This window comes from Bacillus rossius, chromosome 1 (genome assembly GCF_032445375.1).
Source record: "Bacillus rossius redtenbacheri isolate Brsri chromosome 1, Brsri_v3, whole genome shotgun sequence".
NCBI lineage: Eukaryota > Metazoa > Arthropoda > Insecta > Phasmatodea > Bacillidae > Bacillus > Bacillus rossius.
Window position 1 is genome coordinate 249143827 of NC_086330.1, and position 24088 is coordinate 249167914.

Sequence of the window (24088 nt, forward strand, 5' to 3'; positions counted from 1 at the left end):
AGGTTTCAAAAGGATACATTTTTTAATGATACAAATACTAAGCAAAAATATGTGATAATAGCACATGACAATAATTTTGTAGGTAATCTAGGTTATGTTAAAGTGAGAACATAAACAAATTACATAGCAGCACACTGACATTCAATACATACAACTACGATGGGGGATTTTGGTAGATATTGTCCAAGCTATTTGCAGGTTATACAGTGCATGGATGTTTACGGCATACAAACCAACCAGGACAAGTGAGGGAGAGGCGACGGGGGTAGCAGCTTTCTCACGTCTCCTCTCATTGGCTGAGCCCAGGGAAACGCTCACAAAGCTGGCATCAGTCGCCACGAGTCCAGCCACATTTCACACAGCAGTGGCGATACTTATTTCCAGCCACTTACGAGAAGCTGCGCGCCAGATATTTACAATCTTTGACAAGACGAGGAACACTTCTTTCTGCAGCTGCCTTGCATGAAGTAAACTTAAATTTACCTGCGATGAAAACTAAATGGACATAAAATAATAATATCCATAATTTATAATGCCATTAAGTCAGCTTCATGTAGCTTATTTTATAATAATAAAAAGGAGTAGGTATTGTTGACGTGCTAAGATTTAAATGCCTGTAAGTTTTCTCTTATATCAATTCTAAAGAAGGAAAGCATTTAAATTTAAATGAATACTGAAAATAAGACATATATTTACATATTAATTTATCCAAGTGTATTCTAAGTTATGTCATGTTATTTTATTTAAAGGTTAACGATGCAGTCATGAAATAATTACAATATCTTTATGTTTTTACTAAACATAAGATATTGATAAAAAAACACTTATAAATCATATTATGTAAAACGAAAAAAAAATCCTTGCTTATCTGTAAAAAACCGAAGTTCATACATTATTATTGATTCTGGTTATAAATATTTTCTTTTCAACTTGCACGTAAAAATAAATTAATAATAGTAAGTTAAATATTTTCCCCCTAAACACAATTACCAATTGTGTGTATTTTATATGTATGATTTTTTTTTAAATTAATGGCCAGAAGTAGTATTATCACATGTACCTTCAATATTCTGCAGAAGTAATATTCACAAAGTGAAAGTATCTGAGAATATTATTTTGGCGAAACATTATTATTTTTCACTTCATACTTACAGAGAGTTGCATTGTTTCCATCAAAAAACTTTATTATTATTAAGAAAAATATACCGTTCTTAATCAAGCATACTGTCAATATACCGTTTTTAATCTAAGCATTTAAAACACCCACAGCTAAAGATGAAAACTTTATATGTAATGCCTTTACACATTTCAAAATATAGATTAGAGATATGATTAAAGTAGTTTTTATCAAAACTTAATAATAATATACTTACCAGCAAAACAATTTATAAAGCATAACATTTTGTTACTCTAGAGTGAAGTTGCTATTATGATATTAGTTACTAAAATATAATAATCAACCAGGATATGTTTTCTCATTGGTTATTAGTAAAAAATTTATTCATCGGAGTTTCAAAATATATTTGATATCAAAAAAATTAAGTGATAAACAAAAATGTAAAAATAACACGAAGAAGTAATATAACTAAATGAGAAAATATTTATTTATTATATCTAGTCTTGAATAATCAGTTAGTAATAGTTATTTACAGAACCGAATATATAGTATATTGTGTCATCGTGAGAACTATCCAGACTACTTAATTTTTCTTTAAATGATTCATCCAATGGGAAATCATGATTTAATAAAATTTCTTGGACATACGGCATTGCACTGTTTTCCATGGAAAAAATTCAAATTAAGAAATAATAATTCAAACATAAACCCACAGAGAAGAAACCTAAATCAGCTACGTCAAACAGATAAACCCAACGATGTACCTAAAAAGGTATAATGGAAAACACAGCGACGACAGCACAGACGAACATTCAAACCTAGATATCAGACAGCTCAATCATTCCGTGGAAGTAATTTAGTCATGAAAAACATAATAACAGCACAGACGAACACATCAGGTTCTCACTGTCGCAAGACAAGGAGGGCTTCTATAGACATCAAGGAGAACGAAGTTAGTATTGCATGATAGTGTATCTCAGTTGTTTTTAAGGCATAGTAATCGACTCAGTAGTATATCCTATTTCGTTTGAATTTCACACGATAAAACATATAGTAGGTCTGATTTGGTAACATGAATTCATCAATCAAACAAAATTCTGAATTCAATTGCATGCCTCGTCAGTAGTTATAAAATACCAGTTCCGGAAACTGGAGCTGGGTGCTGGTGGGCTGCATTCTAACATCATGTCTGCAATATTGGATGACCTTGACCTTTGACCTTGATCACGACCCCGGGGGCCATCTTTAATCCACCATCTTGGGTTCAGCCATTTTTATAGACTTACCCACCATTTAGAATTATGATATTCCCATCGAAATTTTTGCTATGGCCACCATCTGGAATATCCATAATTATTATCAGGAAATATAGGGAAAAATTTTAAAATTTATTAAAAAAATATTATTTTAATAAAAATTTAATTAAAAGCGCATTTATGTCATGGAGTCCTCGGTTCGAACCCAATAAGGGTAAAAAATAGCAATGAATACTTCCTCCACGGAAGTCACTGGCAGACTGACCTCCCACCACTATTGCCAAGGTATATACATCGCTAGCTAGTATGACGTCACAACCGCAATATTGTTTTCGTCTGCTGAAGGCTCCTATCTTATTTTCGTCTGCTAGAGTGTGCTACCGCCATGTTAGTTTAATTGTTATCCACTAGAGTGCAGTAATAATTTATTTATATGGCGCCCACGATCTTGACGTCACATCCGCCATATTGAAAATCCTTAGCTATTTAGCTATAAATGAGGTAAAAATTCCAAAATGTATAAAAAATCTACAATCAATATTCTGATTGATTGGATTGATTCCTGGTCATGGTTAGATTCTTTATTGATGCAAAAAATTTAAGTTTACATAAAAAATATTAATTTCAATAAATATGGTGTAAAGTCCTAAAAGAGGCTTAAATTCCTCTACTACCAGTCTCCAGTAAGCTGTTTATGACATGAAGAAAAAATTCCCAAAATCATCAAAAAAATCATTCATAATTTACTGATTAAATCGACAAATTTCTATCCTCGCTTCGAACCATGGTCAATGCAAAAAAAAAAAATATTTAATTCAAAAAGCCATAAAAGTGACAGGTATAGTATCAAAATTAATTTTTTTACATAAATTCCATACTATTACAAAAAAAAAAGGCAAATTACTAAAGTCTTTAGCGTTTCTCGATTTCTGCATTGGCTACCCACGAATTAAAGCGAGATGGGAAACCCCACCATTTGATGTAGGTTCAGCCATTTCTTCGTTTGAGAATGTTCTTCACTATATATGTATCGGGATATATTGTAGGCTGAATCTCCTCGGCAAAGAAGCCGGCATGGCTTGTGGTTCTAATCTTCGAGGTAGTAGGTCATAGGCTCCGATTCACGAACATGTGTCACACGGAAAATATAGGGACTCCAATTTACAGTGAAACCTTTCTTGAAGATGCCTTTCTGCTTGGAGATTCGCACAATGTCATCGACATTAGCTATACGCTTTCGTGGATCTTTCGTCTTTGTGCTGGAAAACACTGTTCGAAGCATGTGATTATCCTTTACGTCTTTAGGCTTCATTTATATGTTAGAATACACCGTGAAATCGTATTCGCTTACTAATTTCAGCAAGATATCAAGCCCCTTGTAATTTCCATTAGCCGTGAACTGTGTCTTGGTGCGCAAAGTTTTGTTAAACCTTTCGACAATGGAGGCTTTAACATTATTAACTGTAGAGTAGTGTTTAATACCAAACTTCTTCATGAAAGCTTTGATGGTCGCAGTGTAGAATTCTTTACTGAGATCAGTTTGCGGGTGTGGGGTACATGTCCATCAAGCAAAATGTCTCTCATAGCCTTGGTTATGTCGGTTGGCTTTTTTGATTTCACAGGTCTAGCCCAAGAAAACATGCCATAAATTGATGACCATCAACATATACTTGTAACCTTTATTCATTTGGGAATATTGTATCATATCAACAAGGTCCGCGTGGAATAAATCATCAAATCCATACACTACAACTTTACGACGAAGTTATTTCCATTTTGCAGGAGCATAAAGTTCACGAGCGATTCCAGTTAGATTCATTTTATGTAGCCAACTTTCCTTACTTCTTAGATTATGGAGACTATTTCGTTGATGAGCGAAAAATTTAGTCTTAACCTGTCGACAATTCGTTAGGGTTGTTCCAATACACATAGTCAAAGTTCTGAACACTTTATAGCTTTTTTAAACCTTCACCATGTACTGCTATTTCACTGAAGAGATTAGCGAAAATGTCAATTTTTTCATGATCTTCGTCTTCGTATATGCCACATTCCGGATCGTTATAGCAAAAAGGTGAATTGGTTAGCTCTAGCAGTTTTTTATACTCCTGTAAATCTTGTGAGAATAGCCTTTAGGTTCCCTGCAAAACAGCGATTCGTAAAGATCCAAAGTCCCATGTGTTTTGAACTCTTCTATGCATACAATATTTCCTATTTCTTAAAATATTTCTTCAGCTCCGAGGAACCACTTATTATGTTTTCTGTACACTCCATAGGTCATGTCAGTATTCTGACTCATGTAAAATCTCAGGTATGGCTGGATCATTGCATTAACTTGGTGTCCTCGTTTTCGTAATTTGTTCTTGTGCATAGCCTCTGTACTCGTAAATTCCTCTTCTTCTCGATCAGGTTAATATTTCCTCTTATTTACAGGTTGCATCTCATCAAAAACTTCTATCTTCACCGTGATGGGTGGCTCTTCCTTATTTTTAAATTCGTCGAGACGAGTGATTAGTTTAAATATCTCTTCATTTTACATTTCATGTGCAAGTCTGGCTCTTCTAGCAAGTAGATATTTTTCACGAACAGACTGTGGTGCAGGTGGTTGTAGCGCTCTTCCTCGTGGCTCTTACTTCGATTCCCGGCGGGTTACTAAGGGCCGCTCTACTTCGAGCCTCAGCCACCCTTCATCGCGGTGCCGTACGAAAACATGGCTGCAATCACGTCCTTCAGGTAACGCGTGAACCAGTGGAGCTCATCTGAGACGCGTGTGTGTTCCAGGGGTTTTAACAATCCTGCGCCAACGGACAATTCTGCACACTGGTAATTTATGTACACGCTAGCTTTGCAAAGTAAAACCTTAAATAATGAATAGTAAAGACGAGTCTGAGAACTCCTGAGATACCGACACTGAAAGCATCGTTGTTCACCTGGTGCAGACGGTAAAAGTAGAAATATGCGTGGCTTACTTGATAGGAAGCAGTGAAATATTGCTACCAATTCAACTGAAAAATATGCACGTGTGTCATTGTGCAGTTTTCAGGTTTCAAAACTGTGAAATTCCCACAACTGCTCGTTGTCTTCCTTTGATGGAACCAGGAAGCCACGGAAAAGTTCCAAAAAGTTGAAATCTCTTATTTCAAACGTTAAAAAAATTCAAAATATTGACACAACTTCAAAGTCAGTACAGAAGTTTCTATGGAAACTCAATGCTTCTAAACGGTAGGGAATATCAAATGACTAACTCCGCCCTTATTTGGCTTCGTTTAGAACTAATTATACAACTGGGAAGTTGAAATACGGCGTAGTTTCTATGAATATTATTTGAAATTATGTAGATCTCTTCGTTCTTTGAGTTAAATTCTTCGTTGGAAAGTACGTTGAAATTTCCTGTAATTTCTAACAGCCCAGTCTTCAAACTCACGGGGTTTACCTCATGTTGATGATATATACAATTATGCTTCTTTGACTTTAAAGCTACGGCCACACAGAGCGCTATGCTCGCTATGTTCGCGATGTTCGCTACGCGAACACAATATAGCCAGCTGCATCTCAGGTGCCACTGGCCACACATAACTGTGTTCGCTATGTTTGCTATGTGCGCTATGTTGGCGACGTCACCAGGTGTTTGGTTCTTGGCTATTTTTCTAAAACGTCGCTGACTTGGCGCATGCGCAGATAAACAAAAACATCTGTTTTCGCGTGGAACTGTGCTGTAGGTACCCACTTCAGTGTTTACATTATTAGTATAATGTCAACGGAAAATTTTATTGAAGAAGTAAGAAAATATCCATGTTTATGGAATAAATGAATAGAAGATTATAGAAAGCAGGACATTCGTGATAGTGCCTGGGATTTGATTTCCAAAGAGGTTAATAAACCAGGATAGGTGTAATTGCAATTTATTAGTTATCCAGTTAATGATCAAATTAAATTTCTGCTCCAAAGCTTTTCCTGTAATTTAAATTCTCCTTCTCAATTTTATTCTTGATTAGCATTAATATGCTTTCAAACTGAGTTGTATTTATTCTAAAGTATTCAATAAATTTGGCCTCGTCCGCACACAACTGTTTCATTAAATGATGAAATTCACCAAATTCATTTCTTTTGAGATTCACTTCATGAACCCATTTCTTTTTTCGTTTACATACTGTGAGAGCCAACAGAATATCATCCTCGTCGGAATAAGCACTCGAATCCCACGGCATGCGCCTCGCCGACATCGCAAACTACACTATTCTGTGTGGCCACCTCGCGCAGCAAACATAGCGGACATAGCGAACATCGCGAACATAGCGAACAAAGCGTAGCTTTCTGTGTGGCCGAAGCTTTAGTCTTATCACCATTGATTTTACTTTAGAATATAAATACCAGCTTAGATTTAGTGTGAAATTTTACATATTCTCTTATGTTTTTCAATACTTATATTACAGGTATTACAATCAAATTTAATACGCTTTTGGCCGTTGAATATGCAAGTATAATTGCCAAATTAGCCCTAATAGTGTGAAAAAATACCATTTATATATAATATAAAACAAATACTAAACTACATCAAACTTTTTTTTCACATTTAATGGAAATCTGCAGTTTTCAAACATTGCAGGCCTATAAAGTTAGCAAAGTTCTTCTATTTTAATAGTTAGATTTTTTTATAGCTTCGTTAGTTATACCTTAGACTGAGTTGTAAATTTATATGTAGTGCTCATCTGTACATATTCGTTTATGAGTTTTGATACTTATTGAGCAGCTACAATCATCAAAATTGGCAAGCTATGGCTATTGTATGTGACAATGTGCTTGTCAAATTTAATGGCCCCATCTGTCCAATAAGTAAGTTGAAAGTTGAGTTTATTAATCAATAATCTACTAATACACATATGAAACAATGCGAGTGTTTGAATGCAATATCTCTTCGAATATATTCTCCCCTAAAGATATTTTGAAATCAATTAATCATTATGAATATTTAAAATAATTTATAACGAGACATTAGTTGTGTTATAAATAAATAAAAAAATTCGAACTATGTCATTTAGTCCAAATATACGTTGTCTTCTTACTATCATAAAAAATTACCTTAGATGACTTTAAAATCAAATCATTTGTTCTATGAAACCGTTAATACTTATTTCGTAAGAATAGTTATTATTTACGTAATTGTATTTCATTTAAGTACTATTTATGTTCCGAAATAGTTTTCTCAGTACCTGAAATACAATTTAATAATTAATTTACAGAAGTGAAAAACCCATTCCGATTTTACTTTATTTTCGTATTTTATAACTACCTTGGAAATTTAACTTAGTATCTGTAAATTGATTTTAAATCACATATATAGGTATTAGTATTTAATTCAATAAAAACTAATTCAGCGGTAAGTGACGAAAGCCTATTAAGTTAAATTTATTTCGACTGACAAGGGTACTTTAAATAAAAGATAAGAAATTTTCTGTCAAATAATTGTAAAGTTTTATAAATTATTTATATTATTATCTTATCTGCAAACTTAAAAATGTCTTGTGACAATTATTTTCATTAAAAAAGCACATTGTGTACTTCCATTTGCATACCTTTACGATCGTTCACTTTACTTCTACCGTAACATGCTGTCGCAAAAGATTGGAGGATCTTTCAAAGGTACGTTTTAATATGATTTATGGCTTCTGTGTTCTGGGTTTGACATTGTACCATAACCTGCTATGCGAGACAAGTCATATGCTGTACAACTGCATAAATGGCACAAACATACAAACAGTCATATTTTATAATTATTCAAATAGTTTTTTTACTTTATACTTATTACTGTCAAAACGGATCCACGTGTACTTTTAAATATAAAGGCAATCTTTATACTGACATTGACAGTAAAAATCATGTAGGAATCCGAGTTTATTGTGGTTCACTTGATTATATTGATCATATCAGCCGAACTACAGAAACATTTAAGGCCAGTTCCACCATTCTGCTCTTTGATCCAATGAATGATCCGCGGATCATTCCTCTGATAAGCGTTGCGACGGCAACACATACTGGGGCTACGTGATCATTCGCGTGAACCGAGGTTCATAACTCTTCATTCTGTGGCGACCGGCCGCAAGCAGCGTTGAAGAAATGTTAGGGGCGTTTTTATTAGTAGGCTAGACAGGTACGAAGTCGCTACATACGAATATCACATGGCGAGAAAATGGTTGATGCAGTAGCCACAATATAGCAGCACATTCGGGTGCTGCCTCAATTAAGTTGATCTTTAAAGACCATTGATAACACATACTGGTACTCAAACATTATTACAAAACCACGCAATATGATGAACTAATATGTTCTAAAAAAACATTTTACATGGAAAGTAATTATGACGAAATAAAAAGCCTTTTTAAAGCATTACTCTGTACTAAAGAGAATTAAAAAACACTTCAAATTGGGACATTTGAGAAGTGTCTATAACACTAGAAAAGCACCATTATTCTTGAATATAAAAGGTTGTAAATAATTATATAATATTTACCATTTATCGTTTTCTCCTATTTACGTCTAATTACAATATAACATACATAGAGTCCTTAATAATTCCCGACATATCTGCTCACGCTGTACCGATCGAAGATTCATTGTTTTGAACTACCAGGACTGTTCACCTCCAAGTTCCCAATGATCGTTGTAGAACTCAAAACACTATGGTGCAACACAAAAAGTGGTCAAACCATGGTTCAACCAGTTTGAGAAACGAGATCTCGCTTGAACTCTAATGGTGCAACTGGCCATCAGACACCACGACAGTTGTGCAGCCTCAGCTTTGGTGGCACCGTGGAGCCACGGCTGCGCGGAACAGTTGTTTGGGACACACTCTCTTGTTGCTCATAGGGGCAGAACAGCAGAACAGCAGAACAGCAGAACAGAGACAGCGGGTCCACATTCAGGGTCACGAGGGTCTACTGTAGAGCTGAGCAGTGTCACGAGTGTAGAGGGGTTGACTACTGTGCATCTCTGTGAGGTATGTGGCAACACATCAGTGCAAACTAGTTACGAGATTACAAAACAGTAGTCACAATGTATCCTACAATACATTTATACAGGTATACAGGAATACATATGGAGCATAACATATTCAAAATGAAACATTGCAAGATTTAACAAATATGATGAAAGATAAAAAGCTAGTTTACTGAAGAAGTGTGAACAGGTGAAACAACATATTAAAATAAATATTCAATGACATATTTCCACCTAGAACTCTTCAGTGACAACCACTGAGCGGGCATATGTTCCCATACCTCGCTGAGGTGGTTACAAGTCTCATCGTTGTTTAGTTGGAGGAGGGGAGACTGAAGGGGCTGCCCTGTCATCTCCATGTCTATACTGATGCTCTATTGTGTTTAGCACCACGTCCGATTCCTAGGCTGGGATCGCGATGCCTAAACGTAACCAGTAACAGTTTACTTGAACGTTTACTTGTTTATTTCGAGCGGTATATCGCGATACTTCATGCAAGCCAAGGAAGCGTTTCTAAGGAGGGAAATGTCTAGCGAAAAAATTAATTTGATTGTGTTTGTGCATTAATTAAACATGATGTTCATAGCTAGTGGGTTAACTAATGATGAAGAAAGTATTTTATTTGTTCCCGAATGAACATTTGGAATATTTGCTTCGTATTTTAGGTAGATTTCAAAGAAATACTACCTAGTGTAGCCGTTACCACGGTACGACTCCCGGAATTTGTTATATAGTTTTTTCATTGTCCATAGACCCCAAAACCGTCGTCAACTCAAAAGTTTATATATATATATATATATATATATATATATATATATATATATCACAATTTTGTGAACACGATAACTGCCGCAATTATTCACATATCACTTACATACTAATAAATCAACACCAGTAATGGAAAATCTTGGTCAAATTCGTTATTGGGCAATATCTGACTAAAGGGGTAGAAATGGATATTTTTTGAAAAACAAAAAAAAAAAAATCACTGTAACTCTCATACCACAATACTGAAAATATCACATCCGTGTGAAAGTATTGTAACTCGTAGGAGTAATACAAAAACTTTTATCTCAATAGGTTTTTGATACGACCAAAATAACTGCAATGGGTTGAAAATATAAGTGATGGAGGGGAAAAAAAAATCATAACTCCATTCGTAGGCACAACATCGAATTCGTGCGAATTTTTGTTAATATTATAATTTTGATCTAAAACTTTTGTTTGAAACAATTTTTTAACTGACGAACATTTGCTGCAAAAGTTTTTAAAAAAAGAGGAGTAAAATATAAAAAAAAAACCTTAGATTAAAATCCGTTTGAATCATTTGTAAATCTTATAATTTCTATCAAACACTTATGTCTGTAAAATTGTTTGATAAGATGAACCATTGTTTAAGGGGGTTAAAAAATAAAGGGTATAAATAAAAATCATACATTCCGTACCATGTACACTATTAATCTGTTCTAATTTATTGTAAAAACTTTAAATTATTATCTACAACATTTGTTTGAAATATTTTATTATGTGACCAACCATTACTGCAAGGGGTGGAATAAACAAGGGTTGAGTACAAAAAAAATCATAACTCCCTTCTTAGGGACACCATCAAATCCGTTCAAATTGTTTGTAAATCTAATGGTGGAAAAAGTGGGGTTAAAATAAGAAAGAAATTAATATTTTCCTAAGTAGGCATACCATAAAATCTGTTCACATTGTTTGTAAATCTAATAATTTTTATTAAAACTTTTGTCTGAAACAATTTTTCATAATACAGACCTTTACTGCAAGGGGTTGAAAAAACTCGGGGTTGAAATAAGAAAATAAATAAAGCTTCCCTACCATGTACTCTATCAAATTATTGTCTATTTTTGTTTAACTTTTTTAATATTGTTGAAAACTTTTGTCTAAAGTATATTTTATGAAACAAACATTACTGCAAGGGTTGGAAATAACAAGGGTAGAAAGACAAAAAAAAAATTACTTTTTTAAAAATAGATATAACTATCAAATCCATTATAATTTATTATAAAACTCCTAAATTTTTATCTAAAACCTTTGGCTGAAACAATTTTTGATGAAACGAACTATTACTGTAAAAAAAAAGGATTGAAATTAAAAAAAAAGTTTAAAATTCCTTAGTATCAAATTTGTTGGATTTTATTTTCAACCATCTTAATGTTACCTTAAACCTTTGTACAAAAAAATAACTTTTATACGACCATTATTATTGGAAGGGTTGAAAAATAGTGTTTGAATGTCCAAAATAATTTCATAACTACCATAGTAGGCATAATATGGAATTCGTTATGACATTCAGTTCTGGATGCATTTAAATAAAAACATTCAAAATAGTTTCGCTGCATGGAATATGAGAAAATGTTTAATCTATCTTTTTTGTATAATGGCGAACATATAGGTTGTTATGTACATTAGGTATTTAAAATATTCCAGGAGTTTATAGAAGTTTCCAAAACATTTCCAGAATAAATAGGTACTTCGAAATTTACCTTTGACTGTACCTTGTGCCGAAAGGGATTTGTTTTTGGAATCTTTGTCATGTTGTTAAAATGTTTATCAGTCGAAATAATTTCCGCATGCAACAAAAGCATAATTAGTCTAGTCAAGGTGTCTTCGAAAGTAATAGGAATATAACTTGGTAATCTCGTCGAATTAGAGCCTGAAATTGCTCTTTTAAACATGTAAACTTTAAAATCGGTGAGTTATAATTAACACAAACTTGATCAATTACCTCGTCACTATCTATATCACAAATTTTAGAAGACTCGGATAACACAAAATACAACTAATGGTTTGAGGAACAAAACCGCCAAAGTCAAAGATATCCGCATACACACAGCCAGGCGTTTCTTCTTCCTAGATGATTTGGTTAAAAATAACGCGGTTGGGAAAATTATTCTAAGTCCAATTTTCACCTCGGCGAAGGGCCGAGCCCCCTTCCCCCTGTATATTTGGAGGGGGGGGGGGGGGTTTCACAGAGCCCATGGACTCTTCGCACCCTGGTACGAGTTAGAATTACGGGCGAAACTTTCGTTCTTAAATAATGAGTCCATACAATCATTTCTGAATGTGAGGATTCATTAGATATTTCACGAATACCACTGAAGCGCGAGGAAGAACGATAAGTTTTGTAATAAAGATGTACAATCTTGTCCAGACCTCGAGAGGAAAGGCCATCCTGTGCTCTTTACTTACACTTTCAAATTTTTCAATATTTCGTAAACATACCTCAGTACAATAAGTGCAGTGGATGACAGGCCACACCCAGCAGAAGTCACGTGTGCAGTGAAATGCAACCACGCGCAAAACAGGCATGACTGCAGACTGTATTGCACATAGGAGGAAGGCACGACTGACATCAAAAACATCAAGAATGTAGCTATGCACTACCTGCACCAATAATACAAGTGACATTATTGTTAATTTAGCTCAACAATGACACTAATTACAACCTAACTCTGTAACAGTTTTGTTTTCCATGTTTGGGTTCAAATTCATAATAGGTCAGGAGCTGCATTTCCTTATCACCTATATTGTGGTTAGTGTAGCTCACTTGTCAGGAGCTGAAAGTGATTGGTTTTTATTATTTTTTACGAGTTCCTAAAAAATATCGAGTAAAGGCTAATAATTAATACTGTGAACTTGACTTTAAGCTTGATATTAGTATTGATACACGATATCTCCTTTAAATTTAATTAAATGCAACATCTTTTAACACGCTAGCCCCAATTTAAATCACGTCTTACATTATATCCACCCTTAAGCGAACACATTTCCTATAAATTACCTTAGACTATTAAATATCAACAGTAAGATATTTAGTCGCGTTCAGGCAGTTCTGAATGACTAACAGTGGCCTAATAAAAATATTCCTTCCGGACTGGGGACAAAAGGTGGAATTTTCAGTGTTTCAACTTTTTTATTTATGCATATTTAGGAAAATGACAATTAATCACAACATTGTTATCTCTACTCCATTGGCAAACTACATGGTATACGAATATATTTAAAATAAAATACAAGTCATTTATTGGTGTCACATAACACGAGAGCAAGTACACAGCAAAGAGGTTTACTCCAAGTGAACGTGAGAAGTGCCAGACATCCTGTAGTATACAGAAGTAGCGGCAGTCTGCGGGCATCTTGCTGGCTCGAGCGGCGTTCTCATTGGTCAGTGCGCACACAAGCAGGGGAACCAGCTGGGATGTTTCCTCATACAAGTCTGCTAATTATATATTTTTTCTAGTTTCTTCCAGTGCTTATTAAAGAAACGCTTAGCTTTTGTATTTCTTTCGAGTGTGTATTTTTCTGCCGTTTGGCGAAAAAATCGCTTTCCTTTGATAATGTGTCCGTGCGCTAATTATATGATCCAGTGCAATTGTTTGAAAAGTCAATACCTCGTGAACTGAGGTTCATGAACTCCGTGGTCGCTGAGGAGTCTCGCTGGTGTCACGGTAGGACATGACTTAAGTTTTTTATTTATTGGCTGAAACAATCATTTTTCGTATTGATATATTGAGTTCAGAAATGTTAAATTAAGAATTTCTTCGACTGCAATAGTATAAAAAATAGTTATTCTTATCTACATTTTGAAAACGTATTATTTTTTTTCTCTGTCCAAACCAAGGGGAAAAAATTATAAAGGATTCAAACTTGTTTTAACATCTGAAATGGCCTCGTTTCCTTCTAATTTACTCCCTTAATGCGCTGTATATAAATGTGTAATGCTTAAGGCCCTGTATATTGTCAAACGTTAGCATCCAACACCATCAAATAAAGTTAACATATACGTAATTTTGAAGGGTAATGACAAAACTAAAATCATCACTCCCACAGCCATTTTTGTTAGACAAATTGGATGACATGATTTTTCAAAACACATGTTGTATATAATACTGGCTTTACAATAAGTTTGATGTCAGACGGAATCAGCTAATCGAAACAGACCTAGCTATAACTGAATGATTTTGCGCTTCGTTTCAACGATCCTTTTAAAACGTGAAAGGCACATGTGCAATCAAAGAACTTAGGTATTATTTTAAAATAACTAAAATGATAGTAATATGAAATAATATTTATGTTATTAATCTGTAAACAAAAATTATGTTCATATAATAACCTTTAAAAATCACACAGTATTCCGTTTATTGTGACACATGTTCTAAGTGACATTAATTCACATAAGTTTTTAAAGTTAGGAAATACATGAAAATCGTATCAAGTCCAATTTTTCCATGCAGAAATGTATTTTTTATAATTATAAAAAAGTGTGTGATAGCATTAAAATCATGTTGTGGTTCCTTTACAATTCATACTGATGGCTATAATTGAAAGGCATAATTCCTCCAATAATACCCCTTAGACTTTGTTGTCAAATATGGTTTAAATCAAAAATATTAAAGTGTAACATAGCCTTTAAGCTTAAGTTTAACAATACCTCACCAAAACCTGGTTGCGGGAAACAAAAATATATTTTAGTGACCACCAACGTCAAAAATCACGTATTTTGTAACCAGTCTTTGAGGCATGGACTAGCTAAACTGACGCAACTTGGTGTACGCCAGGCGATGTTTAGTCAAATAAGCGCACTCATGCGCAGAATAAGTTATTTCTTGAAATCTGACCTCAAAGCATTAAATTTACCTTGAAGCCATCGTTAATTATTGCGCCGTGAACTATTTTTAATGCTGGGATTCTCCTGCGCCGCGCCGAAACAGCGAGTTTTGAGCTGTTACTAGTTAGAATCTTTAAACAAACAGCTCCATAGCAGTATTATCACATTTACCACTTCATGGCTAATCCACCAAGAACACATAACTTACTGGATCAGTAATTAAGTTAGACACTCACTACGAAAGTGTAGCAATATGTTTTCGACAAAACGAAAATAATAACTTTCTACCTCAAAACTTTGTAACTCTTTAGAACTATACATGTTTGGCCGTGCCAAGGTTTCTAAGGATGAGTAATGTGGAAATGTCTCTGCTAAAAAATTATTATTGTACTATAGTGGATGAAACAGGACAAAAATGTTATATTTATGAGGAAAGCTTAAGGCATTCGAAAATACGGCCAGACCTACCATACGTGAAGCTACCTCGCCTTTTTTGGACGGGAGAACCGGAGGCAGGCCGCAGTCCACGACAGGGAGGGCTCACAGTGCGAACAGTCAGGTAGATGCACGACAACACGACAACACGACTACAGGTGCTGAGTGCCCGTGTGTCGCCGAGTGGGGGTGAGGGGGTCACGCACACCAAGGGTCGTGCTACTTACGACTGGGCCCCACGACGGGCCGCCTCCCGTCAGAGCGCGGGGTGGTTGTTGCGGCGGAGTTGGGCGCCTCTAGAACAACACAGCACGTCACGGCGTCGAGCGCCATGTCTTCAACATGTGCTGTGCAGCTATCTCCAGTGAAAACTACAACTCATGAGATTAGCCTTGCTTCAGTCGTTCTCTCCTTCTGGCGCAAGGCTTCAACGACGGTTGACTACTTATTGTGCATACTCTGTTCTCCCTTGCGCGTACTGTCAACAGTAACGCAGCCATGCGCATTATGGCTTCAGCTACTGCCTTGATCAAGCGGGACTAACTCATTGTCGGAATAAAACATATGTTTTAATAACGTATTGTAAAAAGAGACCTGAGCGCCACAATTCTGAGTAGACTGCGTTTGTATTACTGAAGTATTTAGAGCCACATTTCTGTGTTTGAATGGTCCTGATTTGACTGATTCAAAATGGTTTAAACACAAGTTTCTTTATTTGATGTATTAAGGGACTCGAATCTGGATCATTTCAATATAGACCATTAGTAGCCATGTCGGTGAAGCAGCCTTCAGCACCGAGAAAGCCATCGAAATAACCAAACATTAGAGCATATCCAACAGGCAGAGTCATCATCACTAAAGAGACGATCGAATACTTAGCAAAGATTAGCTGCCACAACCCTGAAAACTTGACTAGTTTATGCAACGGGACACTTTTGAAGCCAACTATTGCCCCTTACACGGACAATGACCACAAAACCAGATACAGTTTTGGTTTGAATACTTACTTTTTAAGATAACTTAATAACCAACGTACAAATTTTTATACAGAAATTAATTCCTTTCCTATTGTTTATTTTTAATTTTTAAGTTGTACGTTAATGGTGTTTAACAACAAAACAAATAGGTGTAGTCAAAATACAATCGAGAAAAGTATTTAAGTAAATAAATGAATCCTTTTAAAAGAGTATCCAAAACCAACCAATTTAATTAATGTTCAAAACTATACTTATAAATACTTAAGCTTGATCAGACTATGAATCGTACACATATAACACTAATAAAGATTGGTACAAAGATATAATTTTTGTCTTCCCAATGGTTCTTGGAAAACATAATTTATAACTTTTCTCGCAACTTTTTGAATGACACTCAGGGACCTTTTTACAACAAACCATTTATTTAGTTTACATCAAATAAAACATTAATACGTATTGCACCTTCAATTGCAGAAAAAATGAATCTTTTAAGATATAATTGGAATCATTTCTATCTAATTAAAGATAAAAGTACATTACCATTGATTTAATTGAAAAACAAAAAAACTCAAAAGATTATCTTGACATAAGCAGATTTAGAGATAGTGTGTAGTCTGGATCAGAGTTGTCTATATGTATATATATATGTGTGTGTGTAGGTTTTTGCGTACTATATGAACCAGCTGAATAAGACTGCAGTGGTCAAATTTTTGACGTGCTTTCTCGTGAGAAATTTAGTGGGAAATGAGTTTTTAATCCTTGTATCCAGTGATCACCTCCAATGACATATTTGTCGAGACGTAAATAATGGTTTATTAATACGAACAATTCATGCTATTGTACATCAATATTTTACGATGGTAATGTTCAACAGTGAATGACGTCTATAGATGTAACGAATATTTGACTAAAGGTATTCGATGGTAGTACTATTGGATGATCATGTGCAGACTCGTGTGAGTCGATGTGCGGGCGAGTCGTGGTGGAGCACTCAGCAGACTGCTGGCAGGCACGCGGCTACACGTCTGTCGACCAATAGCAGAGCATCAGAAACACGTGGCAGACTCCCCCATCCCTCCCCTCAGCCGGGGGCTAATGATCGCAACCCCCTCGTACCAGCCGATATCCTCCGTTATTACGGTTCCGGATTACGCATCCACCGATTATGAGTCCACTCTAATCGGATTTATCTGTGTGTACTATCATGTTTATCTAAACTTATAATAAATATAAAACAGAGACGTAGATACTTAACTGTACTTGAATTGGTTTACTAAAAATGGTAGATTTGTTGATAAGAATTATTGACAAAAAATATGTGTCTGTCTAATCACCACGAAAAAAAAAACAGTTCAATGAATTTTAATGAGATTGGGTACAATTTTATACAGCCATTAAACTGTATTAACATTTTTTTTTAAATTTTCCTATATTTCACACTCAAAAGGGAGAAAACAATTATAGCCCCCAAAGCTAAATGAATGGAATCAAGCAGGTTGTATCTTATAAGGTGTGAAAATTAAACATTAAAATAATACTATGTAAGTTTTAACGATTTTCTGAAATTCCACCTTTATGTGGTGAAAACGGACTAGGCATTGTTAAGTAAAAAAAGTCTATCACCGAATATACTAAAAGGGAAGGTTAAGTAATTCATAGAGACCTGCAAAATTCACGGTTTCGATGGCCTTCAGGATAGACTGCACATACCCCTGTACACTCGGGCAAATAACGCAAGTTCATTGGCTGCCGACATGTAAGTCGTCTCAGCTGGTTTGTCTGTGATTTGATCCTTCTTTGGTTGAGGGTTTATAACTGGTTGAGATTCGTCCAGATGAACAGTAAGCCAATAGCAAAATTATCTAAGAGGTATATGTGTTTGAATTCTAGCCTATCACCGAATGAATCCGCGAATTTTGCAGGTCTCTAGTAATTAAGCATTAATTACATTAATGAGTTACATTATTGTGTCATTTAAATTTTTTAAAATTGAACCGTTAAATCATAAAAAGGGGGTAGGTATATTTTTATAACAATAAGTAATGTCTCAAAAGATAATCAAGCGGGATGTAAGATACATATAAGCATGGATATTTAATGTATAACATCTTTCCTCTCCTTGTCACAATATTTTTAAATTTCACCCTTATGGGATTCAAAAGGATATTGAGTATGGTGTTAATAAAAACCCCATATAGGCCTATCAAAATATCATCCAGATTTAGTTAAGGTGAACTTAAACTTATAACTTAAATTTACCATTTCCTCAAATTATACACCTCAGTGGGTGAAAATGGGGTGGATATGGTTTAGTAAAGAAAACATTCCATCATCGACTTAACGAAAAGAGCTGTTAAGAAACTGTGCATGAATTTCACACACAGATATGTATTTACGTATTGTGTCTTTTATATTTTTAATACGATTTTATAGTAAAAAAATCATAAATATGAGCTGACGAAGTAATAAGTTAAACATTGAATATATTTAAGTAATTATTGTACAATATCTAACAATTCCCTTTAATAGAATTACTTGCATTTTCAATTAAAAATCCTGCAGTTTTCACAAACGGTATAATTTTCAATTTCGTTTAATAAGTCACAAGGGCAAACATTGCAAGTGACAGTGATACATAATGGCACTGAATGATTTTCCCAAGCTAGCAAGGGTTGATTACTCAAAGTTGACACGACTGCTCTGAGCATAGCCAGTTGTTGCGAGGGATGCCATCAGTATAAGTGGCACAGAGCTACAGCCACCGACACGACATTAGAACTACTGCAGTGGACAGGTAAGTGTCGAACTTCTTAGTTTCAGAAGAACAGTACACAGTACCACAAAGGAAGGTAGAGTACTTAGATAGTTGGCACTTGTCCGGTAGCTCATTAAGGAAAAACAAGTAGATTCAGCACGTGACTATTAAGTAGAATTATGCCTCTCCCACTTGCAATTCAAATATTTTGATACGACTTACAAAAATATCCGTGCTCGTTTTTGGTCTGAATTGCATAGGACCTAGCTTCAGCTACTTGTTGAAGTCAACACTTATGAACTGGTGTGATAATTCTGATAGTTGCAATTGTGTCTCTTAAGCCCACCCCACTGATGCCCATTTTCTGATATACTTTCTGTTATAACCATGGGTATATAAGTTTGTATAGCAAAAGAGAAGAAAGCATTCGTTACTCCATACACACGATACACGATATCTAGAATGCTAACAGTGAACCAGCCAACGCAATTGCAGACCAAATCAAGCATATCGGGGTAAGATAAACATGTTGCCGTTCATTTAAACAAATACTGAAATATAGGCCTATAATATATCTGAAAAATGCAAATGTTTATTTTAAAAATACTGTAACCTGGTGAATGATTTTTTTATATTTTATTTACTACACTTCACTGGCAAGAAAATAAGAATATTAGGTAAGTATTTAAAATCAATAACAGATAAACTTTGTATTAACGAGAATTAATTTTTTGGAGGTTAATTTAAAAATATAGTAATATAATATTTAAAGAATACAAGGGAAATTGGGTTTGCTTTAGTGTAGTTTATTTATGAAATATTTATAATAAACATTTCAGCTATCTAATTCACAGTATTAATTGCGGTACTTTCATTTAATAGTTCAAAGTGCAACCAATTAAAATATGTTATGTATGTTACTTTATTACTACCTTATTATACTACTTACTTAAAAATATTGTAGATAATAGTTTTTTTATACCAACTGAGACAAAGAAACACGCACAATTCCCGTAATAAATTTAAATTATAAAATGAAGGAACCATCTCACATTTTCATTTAGACTAACAATTGTGTGTTTGTATAACGTGTTAGTTTATTAATTAATAATTTATGGGCATTCGTTTCCTAATGAACGTAGGTGGTTTTGATAAGAGATTTTTTGTTTAAATAACTTGTGAACAAATAATTGTATTTTAAGTAAAAATAAAGAATATAGATAGTATGTAATGTATTTCTTACGGGACTACGATTTGGTGGCTTACCAATCGGAAGATTCAGCCATGATCGAGCGTTTTGCCACACGTGGTTTATGATCAGGCCCTGGCGCCCTGACTCCACATCCACCATCTTGGAATGAACAATTTTTTTTTAAATATGTAAGTATTTAGCTAGAAATTCGGAAGAAAGTCAATGAAACATTAATTACTTTCCTTGTTGAAATAAGTATTGATTTGATTGATTTCTGTACTTTGTTCGATCCTTGCTCGATGGAAAAATTTTAATATCAGGTAAAAATATTTATTTACTAAAATATAGTACAAAAACCTATATATATATATATATATATATATATATATATATATATATATATATAAATCCCTTAACTACCAGTCAGAAAATGGGTCCTTTAATCAGGTGGAATATAAACAAAAAAAATCATTACTCGGTACTCGGTAGAATACTGTGCCTTAAAGAGCTGAGAAACATCATTATCATGCAAGACCTGGCTACTGACTGGGCGTACTTTGCCACCAACTGAACGTGTTAGCCTGACCAAACATGGCCACGCATTGAATGTGCCTGGCCACTGATTGGACGTGTGTGGTTAATTGACTGTCGCGTAGAACTGTCCTGAAAACACATGTCAAGGCATGCAAAGGACTTGCTTCGGCTTCTAAGAAGATTGTATGAATCGAGAAACGCTAGTAATTTGCTTGTGTTATTGTTCTGGTAGAAATTACATAATAATAATTTGTAATTTTGTTGTTTTATTGCTCGAATACGTCACTTTTGAGTCATTTTGATAATTTGTTTCCATCGAGAATGGATTAAAACAAACAAGCATATCGATAGAATAAATTATTATTTTAACAAAGGGCATTTTTTTTTAATGAAATTCGTAACTTTTCCCGAATTTGTAGGTTAATAATTTAGAATTTCCAAAATGGCATCGGTAGCTTAATGACGGTGGGTGGATGAGAAACTTAAGCAGTTTTTTTCGGATATTTTAGTCATATTTTATTAATGATTTTATTAATTAAGTTTTATAAAATAAAATTTTGCATTTTTTAAGGCTCTAACCAAGAACAGTAATCGATCGAATCGATTGGTGGCTGTTAAATGAGGAATATATGCCACTTTTTAAGATTTTTCACGAATATTTTAAAATAAGTATTTTTTACAAAACAATCAATTTTCAATCAAGCATGGGTCGAGTTAAGGACAAGAATCGATCGAACCAATTGCTGGCTGGTAGATGAGGAATTTATAATTTTTTAGGATTCTACAATATATATTTTATTAAATAAATAATTTTACCTGATATAACAATTTTTGCTTCGAGCAAGTATCAAACAAAGGACAGAAATTAATCGAACAAAAATTATTTTAATATTATAATTTTTTTCTGAAAATTTAGCTTAATAATTACTATTTTTAAAAATTGTGTATTCCAAGATGGTGGATGTGGAGTCAGGGCGCCAGGGCCTGATCATAAACCACGTGTGGCGAAAACGCTCGATCATGGCCGAATCTTTCCTTTATGGTAAGCCACATCTGAGTAAGCTACCAAAACGTAGTTCCATAAGAAATAAATAGTGCCAAAAACCCTATTGGTATACTACTGATATAGACCTACCTAGTATAAAATAATAAAACCAATGAAATAAGCTATGTATTAAATAATATTATAACAATATTCTTAAATCATAATATGTATACAGTAATATAGTAATCTGTTATTGATAAAAGAGTAACAATGTTATTCCAGTAATGTGGTTTGAACCACATCAATAATTATCCCCTTGCGCGTCGTAACCGCTGGCTCTGCCACTGCGCTACCGAGAGTATTAAAAATTTACATGGAGACTAAGCGTTATTAAGACTGTAATGTAGTTCGCTTAAGCATTATACATCTTGCGATTACTTCTTTCATTGGCTATTTTAATTTACTAAATATATTCCAGGGTAGTTTTACTATCATAAAGTTTAATTTGGCATACCAATAAGTTTTTTACGTCCCTTAATGTTTACGAAAGGGAATATATACGGGTTAATTTTGCTAAACTTGGTTCAGCGATCTTGATGACTTCGGCTAGTGGGTAAAGCAGAAAAAAGAACACGTTCTCTTACGATGTTTTAGCCAAGATTTCAAGTATGAAAACTTTTATACCCAGAGCCTGACTCCTTGAAATGGTGCTGAATTGCTACCTGCTCGAGAGCAGGCGCGCTAACATAAAATAGGTGTGAAAACTGCTAAGGCAATGGGTATCGTGTGGGGCTGGCTTCACAGACTAGAGATTTCTAGTAAATATGTGTTTGCAACAAGGTATAGAAGGTCTGGGAGGTATGATGTATGTCTTGACATGCCAAAAATTGTGATAAATCCTTCAAAATTAAAATTTTAGCAAAGAAATAAAATAGAAAGATCCAAGATGTGAGATTAAAAAAGCTAACATATATTTAGACGGTCGTATTTAATCAGTCGCGGCAGCACTGATTGATAAAATTAGCATAGAGCCCTGAGCCCGTTAGTCGGCAAACTGTAAAAGGATAAAATATTTTAAAAGGCGATGCCAAAGTTTATATTATTCTATGGAGCAGTACACTCGTTAAATGAAAATGTATATATTTACATGATTAGAATGTTGTGCAGTTAATGGCCAATACCTGCCCATTACCAAGTCCCGATATTAGGTACTAGGTCGTTGTTTAACAGCGAAGCCCACGTTAATAAAAACCATTCATTTTTAACACAATTTTATTAGTTTGACCTGTATGTATGAATGAATGGACTATGTAACAAAATCTTTCCATTCAATTTTTACCCACTTTTCGACGTCCGAATGTGTTGAAATTTGGCAGACATATAAAGAACCTCTGACAATACAATATTTTGATAACTTAAAACCTTAGTAATAAGGGGGAGTGGGGGTCAGAGGGTCAAAAAATAATAATTTAAAGTTACGGGTAATAACCATGCTTTTTGTGTATCCATGAGGTCGGGGCATGGCGGGAATTTGCCCCGGGGTCGACTGTGATCCTAGAAGGAGGGGGAACGGAAGTTAAAGACCCAACATTTAGACAATTTTAAAAATCAATGCTTTTTTAAATTTGGAGTGTTTCCGATCCAAAAGGTCGGGTCATCTTTTTTCCAGCGAAATACAGCTATGGTACTGCTGAAAGGCGAATGTTGATATTAATACAGAGTTGGGCATCTACCGTGCATAAAATGCATGGCTGCACTGTAGAATATGCAGTTGTTTATTTGGGATCGCGTTTTTTGCTGCCGGACAGGCTTATTTATATAGCTCTTAGTTGCGTAAAGTCACTGGATGGTCACCAAGTAGAAGAACTTGATTTCTCTAAGATAACAATAACAGTTCCATGTTATGTTGACGCATTAGCTGAAATGACTAGGTTACGTGTACATTAATGACTAATTTTAAGTTAATTATAACAAATACTTTAATCACTCATATTTAATATTTTCAATTTGTTGCAATTACTCATATTCAATATTTTTATTTTATTTTGAGACTGAAAAAAATAAAATAAACTTATCGTTTAAAAAACTAAAAAAAGCTGTTATCGTTTAAAAAACTAAAAATAAAAAAAATTAAATTTAAGTTTTTTGTCCAATAGTTATATAATGCACCACAACTATGTATAACTAAAAGTGAGGGGTGATGTCTTCTTTA

At 34.3% G+C, this 24088-nt stretch overlaps 1 protein-coding gene across 5 annotated transcripts in view; it reads right to left on the reverse strand.

The window, feature by feature from the left end:
* The window catches only part of LOC134527457 (U1 small nuclear ribonucleoprotein A-like), a 120900-nt gene that overhangs the window by 17833 nt on the left and 78979 nt on the right, over positions 1 to 24088 (reverse strand). The window lies entirely within an intron of this gene.